Raw genomic sequence first — 24,081 nt, 5'->3', positions numbered from 1 at the left:
AAAATGGTACATTTGTCAGAAGAAAACAGTGTTAAATTAAAAAAAGTTTGCCGGAATTTTTTTATTAATCTTAATGGACGATGGACAAACTGTCATCTATCTCTTCTCCAATTTTTAAGAAGAAACAGTGATTGGCTTGAATCTCCAATTAACTGGGTCTAGCAACTAGCTTTTGATGAAGACAAAATTGAGGAAAATGTTGGTTCAATTACTGAACCTAGTGAAAAAAAATACATATAGATGCTATTACAGAAAACATGCCAACTTCTACACTACATGCTTCGACTACTTCCTTTATGCCGAGGAAACCGTTACATAAATTAACTCAGAAACAGAAAAAAAGATGAATTACACGTTACATAAATTAACTCAGAAACAGAACATTTTCCTCAATTTTGTCTTCAGGGTCATTCCATCGTTTCGGGTGTTACGTTCGTACACACATATTCAACAATTTCATGTATTTTGAAATAGTATTTTAATAATGTTAGTGCCTTAATCTGTCCGTTTTTAGTTGTTTTATTTAAATAATAAAGTTTGTACAGCTTAGAATGTAGGATAACGAAAATATGAGTCGAAAAGTGTGCGTTTCGGGCGTTACGAGATTTTGCCTCTATGTTCTGACTGTTGCTGCATTTACTCGAAATTTAGCGAATTTTCTTAAGGAATCATACCTAAAACTTACAGGACTTCTAAATTATGAAATTTACAAACCATGTAACATACAATCACTGTTAAATAAAACGTTTTACTATTTTTTTATAAATATTTTCTTTGTTTCGGGTGTTACAATGGTTCTGTTTCGGGTGTTACGAGTACGAAAATTCAACGCGTTTTATCGATAAAATCGGTCTTTTATTAGTTTCTAGGTACTTCAAAATAAGGAGTACAACAAATAAACACAAATAGAGCGAATTCTGGTTTGAAATTACGAAGCAGCTTTTTTTTTTTTAATATACAAAGTTCAAGTTTAATTTTTCCTCAGAATATAGCTTTTTCTATTGTTTTTGGCTTGAAATAGCATTACTTTAATTTCTAATTACGATATTTATTGGAAATGTCAAACATCGACACTTTTTAGCAGTACCTTAATTTTAGTGTTAAGTCGACATTTCAAAAAAGTCTTAAATTGAGAAATATGACTCCTTTTCCGATGCCAGCGCTAGTGGGAGGTCAAATGAGCCTCACAGTAATACTTTTTCACTTCTCCAAGCAATATACACACATTATCGACATAGAAATAAAAATGTAATACCCGAAACGTTTCGGGTGTTACAGTTTTTAATCAAGAAAGAAACATACTAAATTAGTATCATACTCAGATATTAGTTAGTATTTGAAATCATTACTACCATGACCTTACTTTTACCAAATATTGTTACTCTAATCCATGTGTAAGGTACAATAATAAAACAAATACCTGTTTTTCTGTTTCGGGTGTTACATCGCCGAAGTAACAAGAAAACACACTTAAAACTTGATGATTATCAATTTTTTTGGGACTATGACGCTATCTACCAATACTATGATAAATACCCACGAATCATATAATGGCAAAACGTTTCACAGATTGATAGTTTTTTTTAAATCGTATTACCAATAAATTAGAGAGAAAATGATCATTCAGACAGTAGACTTAAGCATAGACTTTGAAGACTAATAACTTAAAAATTACTTGTTTCTTTCAGTTTTTTTTTGTTGCACATTATAATTTGGAATGTTTACTTTCAAAATTCATCAGATTTAATGCGAAAAGAACATATTAAGTTTTTCACCCTCGGTAACATTTGTCATGGAATGACCCTTCATCAAAAACTAGTTGCCAGACCCAGTTAATTGGAGATTCAAGCCAATCACTGTTTCTTCTTAAAAATTGGGGAAGAGATAGATGACAGTTTGTCCATCATCAAGAAGAATAATGGTGTAAAAATCACTTTGATTTTTGGGTATTTCACGTTCTTTGAATTTGTGAAATGTAAAATGTCTTATTTCTTATTGTAAAATGCTTAAATCTAAGAATTTTCTCAACTAACTATTTGCCTAAGGACCTATGCTATAGGATATAAATGTTTGTTATATCGTTTTCACAGTATTTTTATAAAAAAAATCAGCTTATAAACTGACGCTAAAGTGGAAATTTGAAAACCTGTGAGGACTTATCTTGATAGAATTCTTAAATACTATACTAATCGTAATATTATCTCAACTAACTATTTAGACGACGAAATTGCCTAATTATTTATGCCTATAACATATTTGTAATGTAACTGGTTAATGATTGTAACGGGTTGAAAAAGTACTGTTTTTGCGCCAAACGGCGTAAACGCTCTTAACACTGTTTTCTTCTGACAAATGTACCATTTTCTGCTAAAGGTGATTATAAAGTTCCTCACTGTCCATCAAAGGTTTTAAGCTACCTATTTCTTAAGACTACGAACAAATCTATATTATTCACAATAGCTTCCATTGTAATTACATGTTAAAAACCGCATTTAAACTTAAAGTTGAATGTTATTGGTGACGTTACACAGCCCAAACTAAATTTAAAACAAATAAACAATCCTTATCTGTTTTTTACCCCCACCCCTGACCATTTTATCTGCTTATTCGCAAAACACGTTAACTTCATTGTTGTTTTAAAGTCATGTGCTGATAGGAAAGAAAGGGTTTAACAGATTCTGAGAATAGATAACAATGTCACCTAACGATAAAATCACTTTCTAGTACCGTAATCGAAGCTTTTTCTACAAAAAAGAACTAAAATACAATTACAAGAAGAGTCAATTTTTATTTTTTTCGGAATCGTTTAACAGGCTAAGTTGCGGTTTGGAGCAGCTGGAAATAGCTTAGAATATTAATAAATAATGCAGTTATACCGACCTAGGTTGTTTCAAGTCACGATCTAGCAGGTCTTCGGAGAAAATTAGCACTTTATGTCTCGTTTCATACAAAAAAAACACAAATTATTTTTTTTAAGCTAAAGTATCAGGTTTAGAGAAAAATGTGATATGACATGTCGTGATGAGTGAGCAAAGGACTATCGATTGGCAATTTTTAAAATTCGATTTTCCGGAAAAAATCCCTATGTCCACTTTAATGCCATTTCGATCCACCGTGCGGCTTCTAGATCTCGGTTTTTAAAATGGAAAATAAATATGATTCCGTGATTCGTATAAGCTGTCAGTCATATTGAGCTATGTCAAACGTCTATGGCGGTATTGGCGGTTCATAAAGTCTAACATTTAGTTGTGACCTCAGTGGTCTGATACTTATTGTACAATGTTGCGTTAATTTTGCGAAAGCTGCAGTCTGTTTAATAATGCCACACTAGAAGATCAAAGTTTAAGACCCCATAGAGCAAAGTAAAGAGACGTATAAATCACAATGTTATGCGTATATTGGTGTCTGGTTAAAAGATTAAATCTTCAGGTATTGAACTGAATGTCACAGGTTCCCTAACGACACGATCTCGGCATTTTCGATGCTACATGTTTAACATGTTACGACTTGTAAGCATTCGCTGAAAGAGCTCATTAACTTATTAATTTATTAATACTAATGACCTAGCGTGATTACGGAACTAACCACAAATTTAGAAAGAGTTATAATTTAAAAATAAACTTGCATGATTAAAAAAAGATTGCATATTTGTAAAGAAAGTTTAATGCTTAATGATACGCAGACAAATAAACTTATAAATGAATCTTATTGCGAGAATATAAAATATTTAAGATCATAGAAGTTTCGAAAAAAAAATACATTATTGTCAATCGGTAATGAATCCTGAAACGAGGGTTAAATGTGTTTTCAGAAAAATGTCCTTACGTATGGCATCAGTTATTTAAATGTTTAGAACAAATCATCCAAGTTCAAGCAATTAAATCATTGCTTGAGATTGGAATCTTGTTGAAAATCATTTCAGAATTCCAGTTGATTAAAGATGTTCTTCCAAAGATCATCGCGATGAGAACTATATGCGTTTGGATAATTGATATGACCTTGGTGTCATTTAACCTCGGCTCTTGTGACCCAATTATTTAACGATTATGATAGACGCAGCATTTTTCAATTGTATCTGCAGCAGAAATAGGAACATCCGCTGTTTTTGTTCCAAGAATATCTACATCTTTTGCATTGTTTTCTTTCCATTCACAGCGTATTATGTTATGTACTGCTACTGCCATTGCATTACATGGATGACGTTTGCATATGTTTGTTATCACTTGACGTAATTTAAGTTCATTGTCCTTCTTGTTTCTATAACTATGTATGGTGGGTATCGTATTAGCGTAGACATATTCGTGTTCAGCTGAGTCATTACTACAAGTTATTTAAAAATACATACTAATGATCGTTTATTTCTAACTGCATTGAAGTTGGCATTTGTAATTAAATCAAAAATATTCGGTTTTCTTTCAACTATTGTGGAGGTTTTGATAGACTTTATTCTTTGCATTGTATCGTTGACTTCTAGTTTAATGAAAATACCGGGTGTCACGGACTTTTTTATTTGTCTTAAAATATAAAATCTTTATTACGTTGACTCTTCGAGGATTATGTAATTATTTGGAAGGTCAATATATCCTCAAGGCCGGTCGTGGGTGATATCAAACCAGTTAAAGTGGTCAGTTGTTGCTCATGTGGAAGTTCTTGGAGCAATTGTCAGTCTTGCAACGTGGCATTATATCATTTAGTACCTTCCTCCCCATAGTGGTGATCCGGTGATGCTCAAGGCTTATTGCATTAACAAAATGGTCCTCATCATGTTCCCCTAACGGAAAATAACCGGCAAGTCGTTTAATCATAAACCTGTTTATTTCTAACAAGCATTAAGTGCTTTGAGTTTTAGATTCTTACTTAGTCGCCTCATATTACCAATTAAGCGCTGTTACCCTTTGATTCTCCTCTGATAAGCCTGCCCTTTGTTTATGCGAAACCTTACACCGGTCATTCTATCCTAACTCCTAGGTTATTTAGGCTAGTATTGATTAGTGTTGCCTGACTGATCGGCATATTGCCGTAATGACGGCGCGGAACGCCCGGGCGGTCTAGCCGGTCGCGGGGCGTTGCCGCAGACAAATCGCCAGATATTGCCATTGCCGCGGCGTGGTAATTGTTATCAACCCACTATAATGGCCGTTGCAAGATCACGATGTCCAATCGATTAACCTATGGGATGTTTACGTGTCAATAATTCAATACTGAAAATGCCCACGACAAAAGGGATGACGTAGCATCAGTTCCATCAAAAATGTATAAGCTCATCTCCGTGGGTTGTCTGGAACAGTTGGTTCCGTGACGATATGACAGCCTTATTTAGTCTGGCCATATGAATCTGTTTATATCTCTTGTCTAAAGGGGTAGAGTCAAAACTGTAGAAACTATACTCTATCTATGTGGATAGAGCTTAATTATTCAACTTTTAAGTAAGCTTGACAATAATTGCCATTGGTTTTAATTTTAGAGACAGCGATTTCAAAGTCAAGGTCAATGTCTGAATGAAAACAGTAAAAGAAAAATTATGAAAAGTCAATTGTTTTTCTTTTATATTTACTTAATGATGCGACGACAGATGGTGTGACGGTGAGCGCCGAGTGTTTTTAAAACATTTTCATTTTCCTTTCACCAAGTGATATTGTCCTGCAAATTGGAACACGTGCTAATGTTATCCAACAATACCAATTATACTTATGATTTTTAATATCTATAAGATATTCGCCGAAGCTGTAAAAAATAATGGTACTGATTGATTTGATTAAATCTAATCTGCATTAGATTAGATCAGTGGTTCTTAACCTTTAAGTCATGAGGGACCATTTCACCAAATTTCTGTCTTGTCAGGGTCCACCTCATAATCGGTCAACAAAACCAGTTTCGACTGCAAAAATCAGTTAAAAGTGGTTTTGACCAAGGTGTGCAAGTGCACTTCGTGGACCACTTGGAATGCCTCCAGGGACCACCAGTGGTCCGCGGACCACCGGTTAAGAACCACTGGATTAGATAGATGTTAGTGAAACATGTTAACTTTAAATTAAAATTGAACTATTTTTACCTAGAAAGTAGGGTGATTGCTATAGTAATTGGCCTGTACATAGTTATTGGCCACCTTGGCTAAAATAAAAATAAACAAGCATATGTACGTTATTAAGAGTGGAAAAGAGACACAAATACTTTCTCTGAGCAATACGCTGTCCAATGTAGTATGTCAGAGTAAGAACAGATGGCACTCTAAACAGCAGAAGCTTTCTTTCGACAACGAGTCGTCCGAGTAGCCGGATGCTTGTCAAAATTTTATGGTAAATATTTATTAATATTGTTCGTAATTTAATTGTTTTTGCTTGTTATAGTAATTTTACTGTTTTTTTGTAAAGAGATAAATGGTAGCTTATGTAGATAGATTAAGTTACTTTGTTTTGGAATAAAATAACTTTAAAATTATACCGGCCAGTAACTATTTACCACGTTTCAATTTATTTCAGTTATTGGCCATGGGTGGCCAATAATTAAATTTTACTTTTATTGTATTTTTATTCAAGATTAAGTTAATTTAACCCTTAAATATTTGCTATTAAAATACTAACGTCCTAACCTATTAGGATCAGTAATTAGCCGGGGGGCCAATTACTGACACTTATGCACGGCCAATAACTATTTTTATTGATTTACTTTACCTAGATTGTTACAAGATGCCGTAGGTAACACAGTATACTAAGGTTGGTATAAGTAGTTGAAACAGAAACACTTAATCAGTTTAAAAAATAAAACAAATAATACCTGAAATGCAAAACAATGAAATTTTTTTATTCTTTATCGTTTGTGGGACTATTTATTATAAGCAAAATGGATTGGAAGCGGAAGTTACAGATGAACGTGAACCTGTAAGTCGGGAGAAAGAATCAACATTGAGTGAAATAGGAGAACTTCAAACTAGAGATAGAGAAAGAGAAAGAGAGACAAAAGACCCTAAAACTGGGACCCAAGAAGATGAGATAGGTACTTGTAGACGACCGAGAACGACGAGATGAACCGTTGGCCCAAGAAAAGGAAATAACAGTTAATGAAGCAGCGTTATCTGAAAATAGAACACAACAAAAAATAAATTTGACGATCTGGAAAAAACTGAAACAAGGACTGCCAATACTTTTATTAGTATCACAGCAGAAGTACATCCACTACCGGCTAAATTGACGAAAAAAAGACAGTGATCACTAAAACGTACATTAAGGTGAAAGAAATAGAACGAAACAACTTTGATTTAATAGAAATAGAAAACGAAAACTGTAAAGAAACTTTAGAAACAGAAAGTGGAAGCTATGCTGATCTCATCACTTTTTGCATCACGCCAACAGGCAAAAAAAATCAAGTCTGAAGGACTTTCTACGGATTCCCCCAGAGCCAACTCGAAAAGGGAAGAGAAATATATCGCGATTACCGTTTCACATATCAGGCCAGAATATCAGAGGATTCTGGAAGAAAAAGCTAAAGAAAAAGAAATCCTCGAGAAAGAAAAAAGGGAACGGAAAATTGAAAGAGAACAAAAAAGAGAGGACAGAAAACGGAAAGCTGAAGAAAAGAAAACTGCTAAAATAAAAAAAAGTAAGAATAATGTATCTGTATCCAATCAAATCTGTAATATTTGCAAAAAGCTTATAAAAAATAGACTTTTAGTATGCTCTGAATGTCACCGTGTCTTTCATAAATCTTGTGCAACAGCATATTCCTGAAGAAGAAGGAGACAGTTATCTTTGAGTTATCTTTGTCACAATTGTTACAATGTTACTGAATGTACTGACGATGATGAGATAGATGAAGAAATCGATAAGAGTGATACTGATGACGAATTCTTAGCTAATCTTAAGGAAAAACAAAATGAGTTAGGATTACAAAGCGTGAAGTTTCAGTGATTTTTATGGGTTTTTTTTCGGTGGCTAATAACTGTACTTCTAGGAGCCAATTACTGTGTTTTTGGGGCCAATAGCTAAATTTAATGTGATCTCTGATATTTTTAAAATTATTACTGTAATTCTTATCGTATAACACCAAATAGGTACTAGCTTAAATAGCAGCAATATTGGTTTCTCATAATAAAATATAAAAAGTAAACAAAAGTCGAGTTTTTGTTACATTTTACACAAGTTAACTTACACAACGCTCTTAAAGGGCCAATAACTGTAGCAATCACCCTAAATTAACTATTGATTGTTAAATGATTAATTTACGCACTAATTATACCCTTATTACAATGGATATGAAATAATCATTTAAAAAATATTGTGTTATCATGTTTTTTTTTGTTTAAAATATTAAATTCTGCTAATTAATAAGGAGCATAATAAAAACGAACCCGTGTTTTGATAAATTACTAATTTATTGTGACTGTAATACGATATAACTGCATGTGCAGGCGAAAGCCCATCAAGCTAAACCTTATAATCTTGTTCTAAAAGATGCTGTTGCAACCAAAATGAATATTCTTATGTGCCGTCATCTGTACCTGATTGCTATCAAACAATTTAACGTAACTTCGTCGAATGCTGCGTTTTGTATTTTAGATTTTAGACAAACCAAACACTTTTTCATTCAATTAGTTAAATCATAACTTATAATATAAATGCTGCCAGCCGGTATAACGCCAAAGAAAGTGGGTTATTATTTTATGATCGATACGATCAATTAGTTTTTAATTCTTTGACGTTTTTTTCTTGTGGTTTTCGTCTTGTGTGTGTCTAATTAGATACAGTTGTGTAAACGGATTATGACGCCGACATGGTCTTTGCCATAAACAATAAGGTACAGTCGACAGCACCAGGCTGTACTTATTAGTTGGAAAATCACTCCTATTATTACCATATAAAAGGCAACAATGTAAAACGTATTAATATGTGACTATAATAATAATATATTTTCAAGACCATGGGGGCGGGGATGTAGCAATCTTGTCGAACAATTCATGGAGCCTGGGGGGTTACTCCGAAAAACGTTATCCAAAGTTTCGAATATTGCCATTCCTCTCACGCAAAGCAAGGTGCCAGCTGCAGCATAAGCGACGGTGACAGATAGACTCGAAACTACGTAAACAGCGTTTCGGAGTAGACCTCCTGATCCGCCCCAGTGTGGAAACGAAGCATAAGATAATGAGATGAGTAGCAAGCCATTACATACATCACACAAACCGTTTCTATATCTGAAAAAACTTTTACGATGTCATTCAACACACACATATTCAATTATCTAAACTCAATACGAGTCTAATGACTAACTTAAACCAATAAGACTGAACGGTAGCTAACATTCTTCACTTAGGTAGGGCAGAGGTTACTGACTCTGATGCAAGGAGCTGTCGTGTCTCGTTCTGACTGAAGTGCTTTCGCGTGTCCATTGGTTTTAAAAAGGTTAGCCAGTGGTTCTCAATCTTCGACACCAAGTTCTATTATAATCCAAGTACTAGTAAAATAGATCGGCTTTTATAACTTTGCTAAATCAAGACATCACTTCACTATCATACTTTACTTTATTTTTTAAGCAATATCGGAATTATTTTTTGTTTGTTAACATGATAAGTGCACTAGCGAAAGTCGGGACTTCACCATTTACGTTACATTGTTGATGCATAAAAAAACCTGTTTTAGATAGATCTTGAATATAGTATACCTACCGTGCCTTTAAATACTTAATAGAACGCACACTATCAAAGAGTAAATAAAATTAATCTCTAACAAATAACATTTCTTTCGTTGCAGGTACATACTGACGAGCTGTGACGCGGCGTGCAGTGAGTCACGAACGATAAGATGCTTGTTGACGAATCGACTCCTAATGAGGCTACCTGTTTTTAGCTATGGTGTTTTTCCCACGTCTGTCAATTGTTTTGACAACACCAGAATCTCTAAACTCTAAAAGATCAGACAGTACCGGTATCTTAACTCTTTAAAACAAAGGACCCATGCCGAACTATAGAAAAGTATCAAAGGCTTAAAGCTGTTCATGACAGGCATTCCAAATCACAAAATTAGACCAATTTTGGACGGTCATTAGCAAAGACAATGCCGAACTGTGAGGTCGATTCGTCACCGAGTACTCATATGATCGACCGATCAAATTCAATCAGCATAACGTCATCGTTTCAGTAAGGTCTATTTCCGGCACTCATATGAATATGTATGCCAAACTGTCATTATTAATAAGTACTCATTTTTTGTCGGACAGTGTCCGGTAACCTAGTAGTCTATTGACTTATCAGTAGGAACTGTGTTAATAAGGTTAGTTAATTATTCTACTCAAATGAGATGAGGCGCAAAATAAAACCGATTAAAAGTTACTAATTAGTAAGGCGTTTGTTTACGACATTGATAAACATTCATTTTATTAATTTGGCTCAATACGTGATATTTTATAAAAGAAGAGTACCTACAGTGTACTTATAACCAAGACGGTTAACAAAAAGCATCTTGCGCAAAAATCGTTGCAATATGCATTTTCGCATCAATCTCATCTAAACCATATCTAAACATGCACATTGCGCCTAATTAATAGACCTTACTAGAACAATGCGTTATAAATTTATCTAATTAAATCAAGGACTCATTGCATTTTTATTGCATTAACAGCGTTTTATTCGGCACCTTTACGTTCTCGATGCACCAGGAAGACTACATTTCTGGTCGTTTTATTTGTAGGAAAATTTTAATTAGCCTTCTCATGAACGAACTGGTATTATGGTTTTCGGATATGACCGAACCGACCGTTAACGATTCACAGAATCGGTATTATTGCGCAGAATATTCGCGAATCCAGTAATTTTCGTGATTCGATCTCTAATCTAAATTGGTCTGTTTGCAAGCGATTTGTGAAAATTCTGTTGATTATGCCGTGATGAATCTGATTGGTGTTACTTTACTTGTTTTTATTGTTCTTCTTTTTTTCGACATTACCTTTTGGTTCGAAGTTTCATTCAAAAGGGTTCAAAAAGTTAATAACTGCCGGTTAAAATGTTTCAAACAGTATAAAATCCTTTTTGAATGGTCCTTTGAAACGTTTCTAGCTTTAACTTGCCCCGTGTGCCCGCCAAGAAAAGCCACCGTGAGCAGACCGTCCTCAGAGCTCGGGGTTTTGAAGTCCTCCGTGGTTTGTTGGCAAGACCATCCATTTCATAACAATTCTTCTTTCAAATACATATTTTAATTAAAGACAAAATATACAGATTGATCTTTCATGCTCTTAAACTTTTTTTTATGGGACAGGAGGTAAACGAGCTTTCAATATAAGATCTGTACCTCTAGTACGAAAAACTTTCGAGTTCGTTTCGTTGCGTATTCAAAGTGTCATCGAAAAATTTTGTATGAAAAATTAAACAGCGCCCCCTAGGGCGGCTATAATATAGGGGGCGCTGTTTAATTTTTCATACAAAATTTTTCGATGACACTTTGAATACGCAACGAAACGAACTCGAAAGTTTTTCCTACTAGAGGTACTGAATAATTTCAGTTTGAGTAAAATTAGAAGAAGAAATGCTATGAAACGGCGATTGTTGATTTTCTCTTTTTTTAATACTTATAAACTGACATCTTGCTATAAAAAACATCTTATAACCACAATAATCTTTTTGCAGTTTTGAGAATATTATTAATTTTCTTTTCTATGTAAATTAAATAATAATTTAACTACTTTATAAGTGTTACGGGAAAACTAGTCAGAATGTTGCAAGGTCGGAACTTGGAGCGCCATCTACCGGGGAGTAGAAAGACTAGGTTGTAGGTTCGCATACAGAATCATACGATAGATGGCGTGTAGGCCCTCTAGTCAATTTTCGCGAAGAAAAGATTTTTTAGCTTCGATAATTAGGTATGTTTCTATTAAAATAAATAAATGAATTTATTTTAAATCTGACACGAATAAGTCTTGTAGAGAGAGTTTGGTATCGTAGGCCTACTCTTAACCTGTATAAGTTTTCCGCCGAGGTTGGCATGAGCCCGGATAGCTCAGTCGGTAGAGCATTGGACTTTTAATCCAAGGGTCCAGGGTTCAAGTCCCTGTTCGGGCGGCTCTTTTTTTTTACTTTTATTACCGTAAAATTATTGTAGAGTATTTTCTTTAATATTTTTATAATCATGTTTTGTTTATTAGAGAATCAAATAAAATTTTAGCTTAGTTAATTACCGCCCGTTCAGGTTTTCTGTTTTTTTTTTATTATTACATACTAGATTTTAATAATAATCGTCGTGCATTTCCAAATAGAATCGGTGACAACGAACAAACAAAACTACATTATGTATTTTTACCTTTGAATTGGTTACGTACTGAAAGATTGAATAGCTTATTATTTTTTTTAAAAGCTATTGATGTCTGTTAAATCAGATTCGTAATCGCGATGATAAGATAAATACAATTATTTATTTTAGCAGCTCTAGAAAATTAAATAGCAAATAGAAATTAGCTACCTACAGCTTTTAGCGCCATCTATTCAAATACAAATAAACTTCTTGCAACTTGTATGGCGTGCTTTTCTGTTTGGTCTGAGTTACAAAGTACGAACTCTAGATGGCGGTTTACGATGCTAGTGCCACTATGAAAGTTGAATTAATGACTGATAGATGGCGCTGTAAGTCCTAAAATTAATATTGCAGACAAATTGACACAATGTAATTGAGGATTTTTTTTAAACTTGAAGATCCTTGTTTGAAGTAAAACAAGATAGAATTGAAATACGTGATACATTGAGATATTCAAAATTTGGTTAAAAGAAATTTACTACACTAGCGCCATGTCGACTATTATTTTTGTGATATCGGTCAGTTTTGGTAGAAACGTGAAAGGACTTATAACTAGGCCAATGACACTGCTGCAGCGCTTATTTTTCTCAGTGCAGTTAATGTTACTAAAAGCATAGTAGCATTAGCATTTAGCAGTGTCCTAAAGATTTTTTAATAAAATTATACACATAGTAGATAGCTGCAGCGAGGGTATTATCTCTGTAAATAAAGTAAACTATGTAATTATTAGTTTCTAAAGTAATTTAGTATTATTTTAACACTGGGTGTAGTCATGCGTGATAATAAATATATATAGTTGCCCGTATTTATTAATTAGTATAATAAAGAAAGGTTTACTTTATACATTTTGTAACGGGATATAATGTAGGTACAACACTGAACGTACAAAGCTAATACTTTAGACTTCACGAACATTGCTTATTTTATTTATTTGTCTGATAGTCTTCGCGATATCTTAGGCCAACATTATTTAAAAGCAATGTAGGGACGAGATTACCTTAACTCTTCTAATCAAGAATCATTCAGAATCAATTTTCAACAATCTAGTCACAAATACTTGCCTACAAATCCAAAGCTACAATGCTTTTGTAAAATGCTTTACTTTATGTAGTTTGAAAGCATTAAAACATACAATTCCTAACTCTATTACATACTTCAGACTCGTATATTCACATAAATAACATGAAAAACCTTCATGCCGGATTCTTAGATTTATGGAGGTTAAAAATTCTACCTTTTTCGAAACGAAGTAAACAAACAATACATCAAAACATCTGTTTGTCTCTTCAAGTTTATCGCCGATTATGTAACACCAACAGTTCTTTATTTACAAAATACGAGGATATCAGAGGCATGTCAAGATATCTCTGAACAAAGCATTTTATGCATTTTGTAATAAGGGCGATTTTGCATCAAAAATGTAATTTTACAGTCTGATAGCGGTCTGTACCTATGTATCGTTTGCCTACTTACCTAAATATGGTAATGTAAACATCGTTCTTTACGCGTTATCAGTGTTAGGACATTGCGTGCGTATGCGAGGTTAGATTGATGAAGCTGATAAAATGTAGCTGTAAAAGGAAAAGTGATGTTTTCATGATGAAAATTGTACTCTTTAGACCTTTCCAACGAAATTTCTAAGTACAGAGCGAACTTAAAGTTACCAGATATTTTTCCAACATTATATAATTTCTTGATAATATCTTCCTGAAAACATTTTATTCATGCTTCAATATGGAGCTAATGTCACAACGGGGAAGCTTTTGCCTAGCATAATGTAGTGATGATCAGGTCAACGTGGAAATAAGCTTCACATTAATCCTCAACCACAGAGGAAGTATTTATTACCTTCAACAGAAACACAACTTACTTACATTAGATATGCAATTTTTAGAGTATTGAAACCTTTATTGAATACCTTTTTCAGTCTCTTCAAATTGTAGGCTATTTTCTCTAGATACTAACAAATTCTCTCCATAAACCTATCCCCTCATAAATATTATCAACAAAACAGCCTTCTAAATGCTTAGATTCGAAGTTGGAATAACAACAACAACACAACATCGTAGCAATATTCTTATTATTCCAAACAACACGCGGCCGCTTGGTGATAAAAACGTAAACCATGGTGGGTCATCGCCCAAAATAGAATCGCGCGATGGCCGACCGCTCGCGATTACGGCAGTATTTTAAAGTTTGTTTTCTTCGGTTTGGTTTAACTTTACACGCTTTAGAAAAATTTAGATTGGAAAGTCTTTAATAAGTAATTTATTTTTAAGATTCTTCAAACATTTTATATTAAATTAATACTAAAATAATCACAAAAATCTGCTTAAAACACAGGCTGGATTCTTAATTTTAACAATATTAAATTTAAAAAAGTGTAAGTGTAATAAATTAATATTTCAATAAAACTTACTCACACATTTAAAATTAGATAGCGCAGTGTAAAATTTTAACCCGGCGCCAATGACGTGAAAATAATTGCAAAGACGATGACCCCGGGTCATATTGACCCACATTTCATCGATCATTTTTCAGGAAATGGTACAAGTAATCTTAATTTTAATTACTGTCTATGTATATAGGGTTCTTTACTGAGCTAATAAAACAAAAATAAAACGATCACATGAAATTAAATCATTTTTTATGATTTTTTAAACAAAACATGAAAAAATCCTGTATAGAAACACATTTGAGTCTATATTTGTTGTTTTAGGTAAAGATTATTACTATTAATAAGAATCAACAATGTTATATAGTGAAAAAGAGATAAAATCAACTTTTTATATGCAGATACAATGAGTTCAGTCTTCTACTTCATCATTCAGAGCCATGGAACTGCTGCAACTGGTGCAGTATGTAATCAAATGTTTTGGGCATGTAAATGTGGCATGACGCACTTGCCGGCGTCGTACTAATGTAAGTTCAAGATTATCCGACGACTGAGTCCACATTACTTGCGTCTTTTTCACATTCGTTGCCATTTCTAAGTTCTGGCTATTACAGCCTGAAATTCTTCAATCTCGGAATCCGACTCTTCCAGCAACGCTTCATTCTTGCTGGGTCATTTAACAAAGACATTTTGACTAAAACTTAAAAAAAAACAACATAAGCTAGCACTAAACACAAAATAAGCGAATAAAAGTAAGTCACAAAATCACCGCGCCACCGATGACGCCGGGTCATAATGACCCGTTTTAATTTGAAGCCTGTGTATCTCGCTACGCAAGCGGAGTCACAATGAGTTAACTAACGGAATGGACTTAGGGAGGTTCTATCTCCAGCTATACGAACGCTCGAACCACAAAATGGACGCAAAAAAAAATTATGAACGTTTGAAAATGCCTCGGGTCAATATGACCCAGCGTCATTGACGCCGGGTTAATGTCTATATTTTTTTTATTATTATTGAACCGGGTACAAAAGGATAACTTATTCCTATCTCTATTGGCGTGGTCCACACATAAGAACACGTTACTTTAGGTTGAGTTAAATAAATTTTTAGTACTGCACTTACTGAAGGACAAAATACTGATTCAAAGTTAAAACAACACAAATTGTGGTCAGTGAAGAGTATCAATCTTGAAACTAAAATAAACATGGCTAACTACTAAAATAGCTCTGAAATTTGTAGTTACATCATTAGCTACTTTAGCAACATATCCGCCAGCTTAAATTACCAACAAGACGTATTGTACCTACATTTTAGTAATTAGTTGGACGCTTTTATAGCGATGATGCTTAAGACCCGTATTATGAAACTTATTTGGAACGACTCTACTCTCAAGAATAAGAAAGCCTTGAATAAAATCGATTTAAAACCTTGGTACTGAGTAAAAACCGGCCAAGTGCGAGTCGGGCTCGCACACCGAGGGTTCCGCCGTACAAACGTAGCGGTTTACAATTTATGACGTATTAAATCAAATTACTTACTTGATTCCGTTGCGAGTAGTGGCGAATTTCAAAATATGCGGTATGATTATTTTTTATTTATTTATTTTTCCTATATTTGCATTATAGGTAGGTACCTACCTCAGCGTTTTGAATTTTTGCGTTGATTTAGAATTTCTCACAGTTTAGAGGCAATTAGATTTAAGAAGTGTTTGATATGAATTTCAACTTTAATATCTCTACGCGTTCATGTGAAAAAGGGTAGGTAGTAAGTTTATAATTATTAAAAAAATATTTTATGTCATGTAAGCAAAAATAATATTTTAAATTTTATATAACTTCAAATTTATCATTTTCGCAATTTTTCCTTTATCTGTACTATATAACGTTGCTTCGTGCCGAATTTCAAGATTCTGAGTTCACAGGAAGTACCTTGTAGGTTTTGATTCCCTAGCGTGTGACGGAAATTCGTCTAAGGTGTCGGTATAAACTGCTGTATCTTTTGATCGCGTTAACTTAGAAGTTTGATTTTTTTACTTCTTAAAGGGACAATAGATCTAGGTATTTGGTATAAATTTCAATTTGATACCTTTATTCGTTCGTGAGAAATAAGGTAGTAAGTTTCATTTTATTAAAATATTTTTATTATATTATATAACTAAAAAAATGAAATTTTCGCAATTTTTCCTATATTTGCATTATATGACAATGCTTTATGCCAAATTTCAAGATTCTGAGTTTACGGGAAGTATCCTGTAGGTTTTGATTCCTTTGCGAGTGTCGAAAATTTGTTGAAAATATCGACATAATCGGCTGTATCTTTTGATTGGCTTGGCTTAGAAGTTTGATATTTTCACAGCTTAAAGGGACAATAGACCTGAGTATTTCATGTGAATTTCAGCTTGATACGTTCACGCGTTCTTGAGATAAAGGGTCTTGACAGACGGACGGACGGACAACAAAGTGATCCTATAAGGGTTCCGTTTTTTCCTTATGAGGTACGGAACCCTAAAAACTGACCTTAACTCACCTTTTAGTAACAACGTCGGTGTTAATTATAAACTAAACTTAAGAAATATTGACTTAGGTATTGAACTCCTTACAAAAAAAAAAAACTTTCCCCTTCTAAACCAAAGTAGAGCAATTTTTGGAATCAAACGGTAGCTGATAAGTTTACCAATTTTTACGATTGATCGATGATTACCTTAAAAAGTATGTATGTACTTAATAAAATAAATATTGGAAATGGATTAAAACAAAAAAGTAAATCAATCATAGACTCGAATCTAGTTTTCAACGTAATTTTGAGTGTCGTTTCTAAATATGGGCTTGTCTGTCGAGATCTAAAACAGTAAACATGTTTTGGTCGTATTTCAACAGCTTATGAGATTAATATGATAATGCGCGACTGACGGCCGACTGTGTTTACCTTTTTTGTTTACATAAAAAAACTGGATGATAACGATTGTTAACTGTTCCACATGATAGTTTTGCTTTTTTTTTATTACCGAACGACTTCATTATGACAACAACTCAAGTAGAAGTCACAAAGTTTCTTTTCTAATTTATTATGAGTATTATTGACACGCTTTCAGAAACATTATGTTATTCAAACCTACTTTGAATTCATGGTCACCATGGAAATAAGAGACGTTTTTAGAAATATTCGAATCCTAAATCGAAATGAATTCGCACAATCTGCATACATGTTTCTATAAGGCAAAATAATTGTCATTTAATTCCTTTCATAAATCATCTGAAGTTTTTTGCGAATCTGTTTTTTTTTTAGCTGATAAGCTAATCGTATAAAGTCTAATTATTCAGCCAATAGTTTTTATAATTCCAATTCCCTGTCAATCCATTAATCATAATACATTGGCCTATTGACAGGCTACGGCTTTCATGGTAACCAATGCCGCATTGCGGTCTTCGGTTCTACAAAAGCTGTACTGCTATTATCCTTTCAACACGTACGTATACAAGTGGCAACAGAAACAACCTTGTGTATTGTCCTTATGTTCACGGTTATTAGGGCGAAAAGTGCCGATATATCTGGCACTTAACTACCGACTGTACGCTACATGTAACAGTGACTGTTATTTTTCGCCTTTCACATTTATTATATTAGTTTTCGTAAATCTATGAAAAATTGCGAGTTATTTAGCTCAACCTTGCAAAACTAGAAAATAGGTCATGCATTTTTTTAAATAATTTTAGATTCTTATAATCTACTAAGTGTCTTTCTTTCTAGTATTTTCCTAGCTTCGATTCACATTAAGTCCGAAAACAAAAACTTCATTTCATTAAAAAGATATCAACGATTTTTCGGATGATTGATTACTCTGAGACAATAATTTATTGGCCGGCTCCTATGATGCCCAGCAAAAAACTATTAATCCTTCTGCCATTAGCAGATTAAAGCTGCAAATATTATTACTTGAAGGAGTTTTTATTTATCTTTTTGACCTAGTTAACGATATGTTAATTAGGTTTTTAAACCTGTGCAGATAAAACATATTATCACAGCATATCGCGTGCGTGAGCGCATAATCAAATGACAATTGCAATCATCAATCAGGTTGCGTTTGTGCGTGCGAGTAACAGTGTTGCCCTCGTAACTGGCAACGCGTAATGTTGTAAATAAATAGACGATTAAAATAATACGACCGAAGCATCGCACGCGCAAGTGGAGCATAGCGGTTGCGGTGCGTAAGAACCGATAATTATCGTTGCCTATTCTATACTAATACTAATTAAGAGGTAGAATTACTAACTTATTGTCTATTGTAAATAATAAATAAAATTAATTGATCAACAACCAATACTGTACCAGTGACTGGCCGGAATAGATACTAGATCTTGTATTAATATTGGCATTTGACTTGATTGGACAATCTGTAAACTTCTGTTCTTACTACTTACAACATTAATTCAAAAATGAATAATAGATTTGCTTGTTATATTTGAAGTACGTAACTGCTAGGTACTTGTTTGTTTCAACATTTATTGTCATTTGCGTAAAATATGAAAATTACACACTGACTTGCGTTATTTACAAGGCACTTGGAGGCTTTTAAATGACGAGATATATCATAAGTATACCAGTTGGTTCTGTGCTTTGGAACGGTAATAAATCGTCCGTTGCGTCACTGAAACAAAGACGATACAAACAAATACTTGTTTATGGTGATTGATGGTCGCTGTTTTATTAACTGAAACAAGGACCAATAATAACTTACGTCTGATTAACAGCGCTTTCACACGAGCTTTAAAGCTTTATTCTGCTGTGCGGCACCACAAGATACGGCATTATTTGCATACAATAAACTGTCATAATTGTCACCCGCTATGTCAACATTACGACTTGAAATGGCAGAATTTGTTGCAGTCCAGAAGCTTGAAGACATCTTCCCAGTTTTTCTACCAATAAGGCTCACAATTGTCACAGCAGTCTCCATAAGATCAAACAAAGCCACGATAAATAAATTGCTTCTATTTGAATGAGCATGGCGATGGATTTAGACATCCATTGGATTATCCTTAAGTTCATTGTGATTGAAATACGGTCGTGTTCACCTAAAGGGATTGTGAAAGAACGGATCAGTTTCACAGCTAATTGAACCCGTCCCAGAACGACGCGGCTTCCGTTCGAAAATATAGACTTCAAAGAAGTGGTATCGGTGATACATCCGATGTTGAATCTTTAAAAAATAGAGCTTGTATTTTTAAGTTGAATTATGTACAAATAGCAAGCAAGCAGCTATATTTTTGAATATTATGACGAGCCTTTCCGTCCCGAATTTCGTAGTGGTAGAGAAAGATATTATCGCTAATTCTGAGGGAGCCGTCCATATTCGCAGAATAAAAGTCGAGGAAACAGCTCTCTACCGGGGCAAGAATTATCCGAATGGGATTAGTCAATAGTTCCAGGATATTACTTGCTACAAACATTTCGCTATTTACTAGCAGCTTTTCCGCTTTGTTAGATAAACCTCACAGTTTTACTTCAATTGCCCGATGGTAATAACGATGGAACACGCTTCGTCAAAAAGGGTCTTAGTAATCAGGTTTAGAGCTCACTTAATAATGTAATAAACTGTCGACTTGTTGTCTACCTTAAAGGAAAACTACCTGCTACATCTATCAAAGCTAGGATTGTGCGCCCAGCTTGCGCACGCGTTCGCAATTATTGGGATTTAAATTGCAAAATGGTCGTCCACTTAGTGTCACAGTTGTGCGTTGTTACGTGACACATCTGAATTGCTGTTATTATTGCCCTGATTGATGTTTGCAGTGACCACCGGTATGAAAACTGCTGTTGTAGCAATTTCTGGTTCACAGAATTATGTCGAGGTGCAGTGTAAATATGTGCATAGTTAAATGGGCTTTACATTGGCTTGAAATCAACTGCCGTCGGATAATGTCGCGAAATAACCGCTTTAAACTTAAAAGTTTCTGATGCCTTATAGTTGTTCAGAAAACTTTGTACCTATTCTTAAAATAGCAAAGTTTTCGCAAGCGGTTTTTTCACTTTTGTTTTCCTTCTAAAATCGCTTCTAGTAGCGAAATAAGTGTGGTTGCCACAGACTCCTTGCCACCGTCAATTATCTCAATATAGAGCAGAACATAATTAATGCCCTCGTAACAAAGCAGTGGTGGACACCAGAGTTGCGCAAAGAGCTCTGCCCTTCCACTCCACCAGCCTGCAGAATTGCCACGCAAATTGTGTAACGGTGCCATATCTATTACGCTAGCCTCTTCTATCTAAGTAATATATCGTCGACATAAACCTTATTATCATAAAACAGGAATCGACGTGTTCTTAAAAAGATTTGAATGATAAAGAACGAGAATCCATGCAGTTAAAGTTACAACTCGCAAAATAATTAACACACTTTGCGTTCTAAACAGACACGTAAGTTTGCATAATCTTGTGCACACACTCAAATATTGACACCACCCTGAAGCGACAAACTCGGCCTGTCAAAAGGAAAGATAAAAGAGGATATATTGCCTCTCGGTCTGCCACTACTCTTACGCTGCCCCAAATTGCTTAACCTGAAAAAACATGATGATTCGTCAATTCTTCGAGCATATTGTTACGTACACAATTGAGGATTGCTACCGATTTTAATTTGTTTCTTCTGTGTTTGAAGCATGTTACATATTCGCCTAAAGCGGTCTTATTTCGGTCACTGCACAAACAGCCTAAAATTTCCATGGTATTGTTGTTACGACATTCGGCTACCATTGTAGTTATAGCTTGTCTTAATTCAATCGAGTACGCTTAACATATTACAATAAAATGAGGTCATAGAAAACTCAGCAATGCATTGGTTCAAGGTGTTAGCGGCATTAGGTGATCGAAGCCTACTGAAGGCTTAAGATAATTGTATTTTATAAGACTTTCGTTTTGTAACTGTAATACAGCTTACAGCGCGATTACAGAGTTATAATGAATGAGCCGTTAATTGAGTTTAAGATCACAAAAAAACATTATAAGCATAAAAATAGATATTTAGTGTTGTTATTGTTTGTAGCATCTATCACTATTTGAAACTTAACTTTGCTATTCGAAAGGAACTTCTCTCGGTTGGCTTATTTTCATTAAATCATTGTTAAACAGATACGAATGGACTAAATTGGTTGTGTTTTTAAACTATTGCTATTACTTTTAAAAACTTTCTGACTCAACGAAATGTAAAACAATGAATGTTAAACAAAGCTGCCACGAGTCTGACATGAGAATAAGCAATCATGTCATTCCGAGCCTTTCGAAAGGCGGCCGAGCAAACACAAGGGTGGAAGTCAACGCACTTGACATTTACAGTGACTTTGGTGATGTTTACGAATGACTCCTGGGTTTCCAGTGACTAGGGAGGGTGACGGAGTTCATTTTCGATGAAAATACAACGATTTTAGAATTTTATTTCGGTTAAAAGTGCTTCTAAAGCGGTGCGAAATTAATTTTCACATAAAGTGTGAACACGTTTCAACAAATAGCGTGTTATTGAAATTGATTTTTCTAACCCTGGGTCCATTAGGGTGCGATTAAGGTCAATGCGCGTTGCATGAGCTCATCGGCAGTCCACAGTGACGTCAGCGGTGAGGTAAATAAACATCGAGCATTATTTTAATCCTTTATTTTTTACGCTTTTTTACGCCCCTTATAGAAACGAGAAATTTTTAGGACGATCTTAAAGTTATTTCGCAATGTCGTCACATGTTGAGTTTGTAATAACATAACTGCAAGTATTGTAGCAATTTAAAGGTCAGATACTCGAAATTTATTTTAAACTTTCCGGCTGACGTTTACCAATGTGACTGGCCATTAACAAAACACTGCAAAGGTTCTTCTTAACCCTAACATCTTCACAATGGCGACCAATTGCCATTTATTATCCCTTGACGATTAGCGTTGACGGCCGCTTAAACTCTCGCAGCGGTATTAGTTGACGTTAAGCAACTTAACCGTTGTCCGGCCAGCGTTTTGCGAGTCGATGCTAAATGTGACGCCTACTAAACACTTGTTTATGTGCTATTCCGCATTGCGGGCTGTGTGGCCGCGGAGTAATATTGAGACATTTGTTGTGCAGGACAAGTTACGTGAGCAATATTAATAAGTACATACTTGCAATAAAACAAGTGCTAACTACATTTTTAGGTCTCCCATAGAAACTGCAATAGTTGTCTTACTGATATGTTTGAAAATCGTGGGGTTTCGATGTAATGAAAACATCAACTATAAGACAATGCATTTATTTACCGATTCTGCCATTAACTCACTTTTATTCTAATACATTTATTCTTCTTCTATCGTAGAACAAACTGTGGTCTAACTTTATGTAGCCATAAGCTTCCAAAGCGGCTGTTACTTTAATCGAATAAAATTCTCATGCCATTTTTGCAGTGGCTATTGTTGCCAGAAAATACACTCGGAGCAGAACCATGTGTGTATGCAGTGAATAACGGGCGACGCATTGCGTATGTTGTAGGGTTGCCAGAGTCCAAAATATTTCGATTATATTTGGATACCTCTGTCTCTCTCACTCATAATATTCTTGCATATTATGAAGGAGCCACTATGCATCTAAAAAGTTGCTATTATTACATGTATTTTAGAGGGTAGCGCATTTTCTTACATAACTTTTCAATTCCTATCATTGGAGGTCCGAAAATATTTCTCATACAATTTAATACCATAATGATCATTCTTCATAAAAAATTTAAAACCTACATATTTAAAAACATAATCATTGATATTCATAATATCACTAATCATACACTTAGTTTTTACTAATATTTGTTTTCATACATTTTTCTATACTAATGATCGAAACTCATAATCATTCGAATAAATAACTAAAACATTCATAAATGTGATGTATCCTAATATTTGTTTTCATAAATTTATTACTCATAAGTGTATTTATCCATATTATTGAAAATCATGATGTCTATATTCGTATTAAATCGTATTTTAACATTAAATTATTTTGAAATGGTTGGACCATTTCAAAATATTTTGTGGCAACAGGCAATAATATTTTGTGCCACAAAACTAACGTGACAGAAACGAATCGCTGCAAAACCGACTCCACGTAGTCTTGTCTGCCCTACCCCTAGAGTGTAATTTAAAAGCCGGAGGCGCGGAGGGAGGGCAGCCCTCGCCCGCTGTTGCTCGCCGCTTGTTGAAGCCGAAGCTGCGGAAGCAAGCGTGGGTGCCTGAGCCTCGTTACGCAAGGGCGGAAGGGCTGCACATCCCGCAGCGCCGGAGACGAGGAGATACCAATGCATGCTGCATGCTTGCTTTCATGCTGCATGCTCTGCATGCTTATCTACTCTATTAAATTACATATATGATTTTTTTAAAGGTACGAGTATGTCTGTTATAAAGTAAATTATTCTGAACAACAAC

The 24,081-nt window shown here is 34.4% G+C and overlaps 1 protein-coding gene and 1 non-coding gene across 4 annotated transcripts in view; both read left to right on the top strand.

Annotated features, from left to right (window-relative positions):
• The window catches only part of LOC135084943 (protein bunched, class 2/F/G isoform-like), a 191,580-nt gene that overhangs the window by 49,768 nt on the left and 117,731 nt on the right, over window positions 1–24,081 (top strand). The window lies entirely within an intron of this gene.
• Trnak-uuu (transfer RNA lysine (anticodon UUU)) lies at window positions 11,968–12,040 on the top strand. Its single transcript has one exon. It is a non-coding gene; the product is annotated as a tRNA-Lys (tRNA).

The sequence above is a fragment of the Ostrinia nubilalis genome, chromosome 1 (genome assembly GCF_963855985.1).
Source record: "Ostrinia nubilalis chromosome 1, ilOstNubi1.1, whole genome shotgun sequence".
NCBI classification, from domain to species: Eukaryota; Metazoa; Arthropoda; class Insecta; order Lepidoptera; family Crambidae; genus Ostrinia; species Ostrinia nubilalis.
Note: the sequence above shows the minus strand (reverse complement) of the source record. Positions and strands in the feature narration are given on the sequence as shown.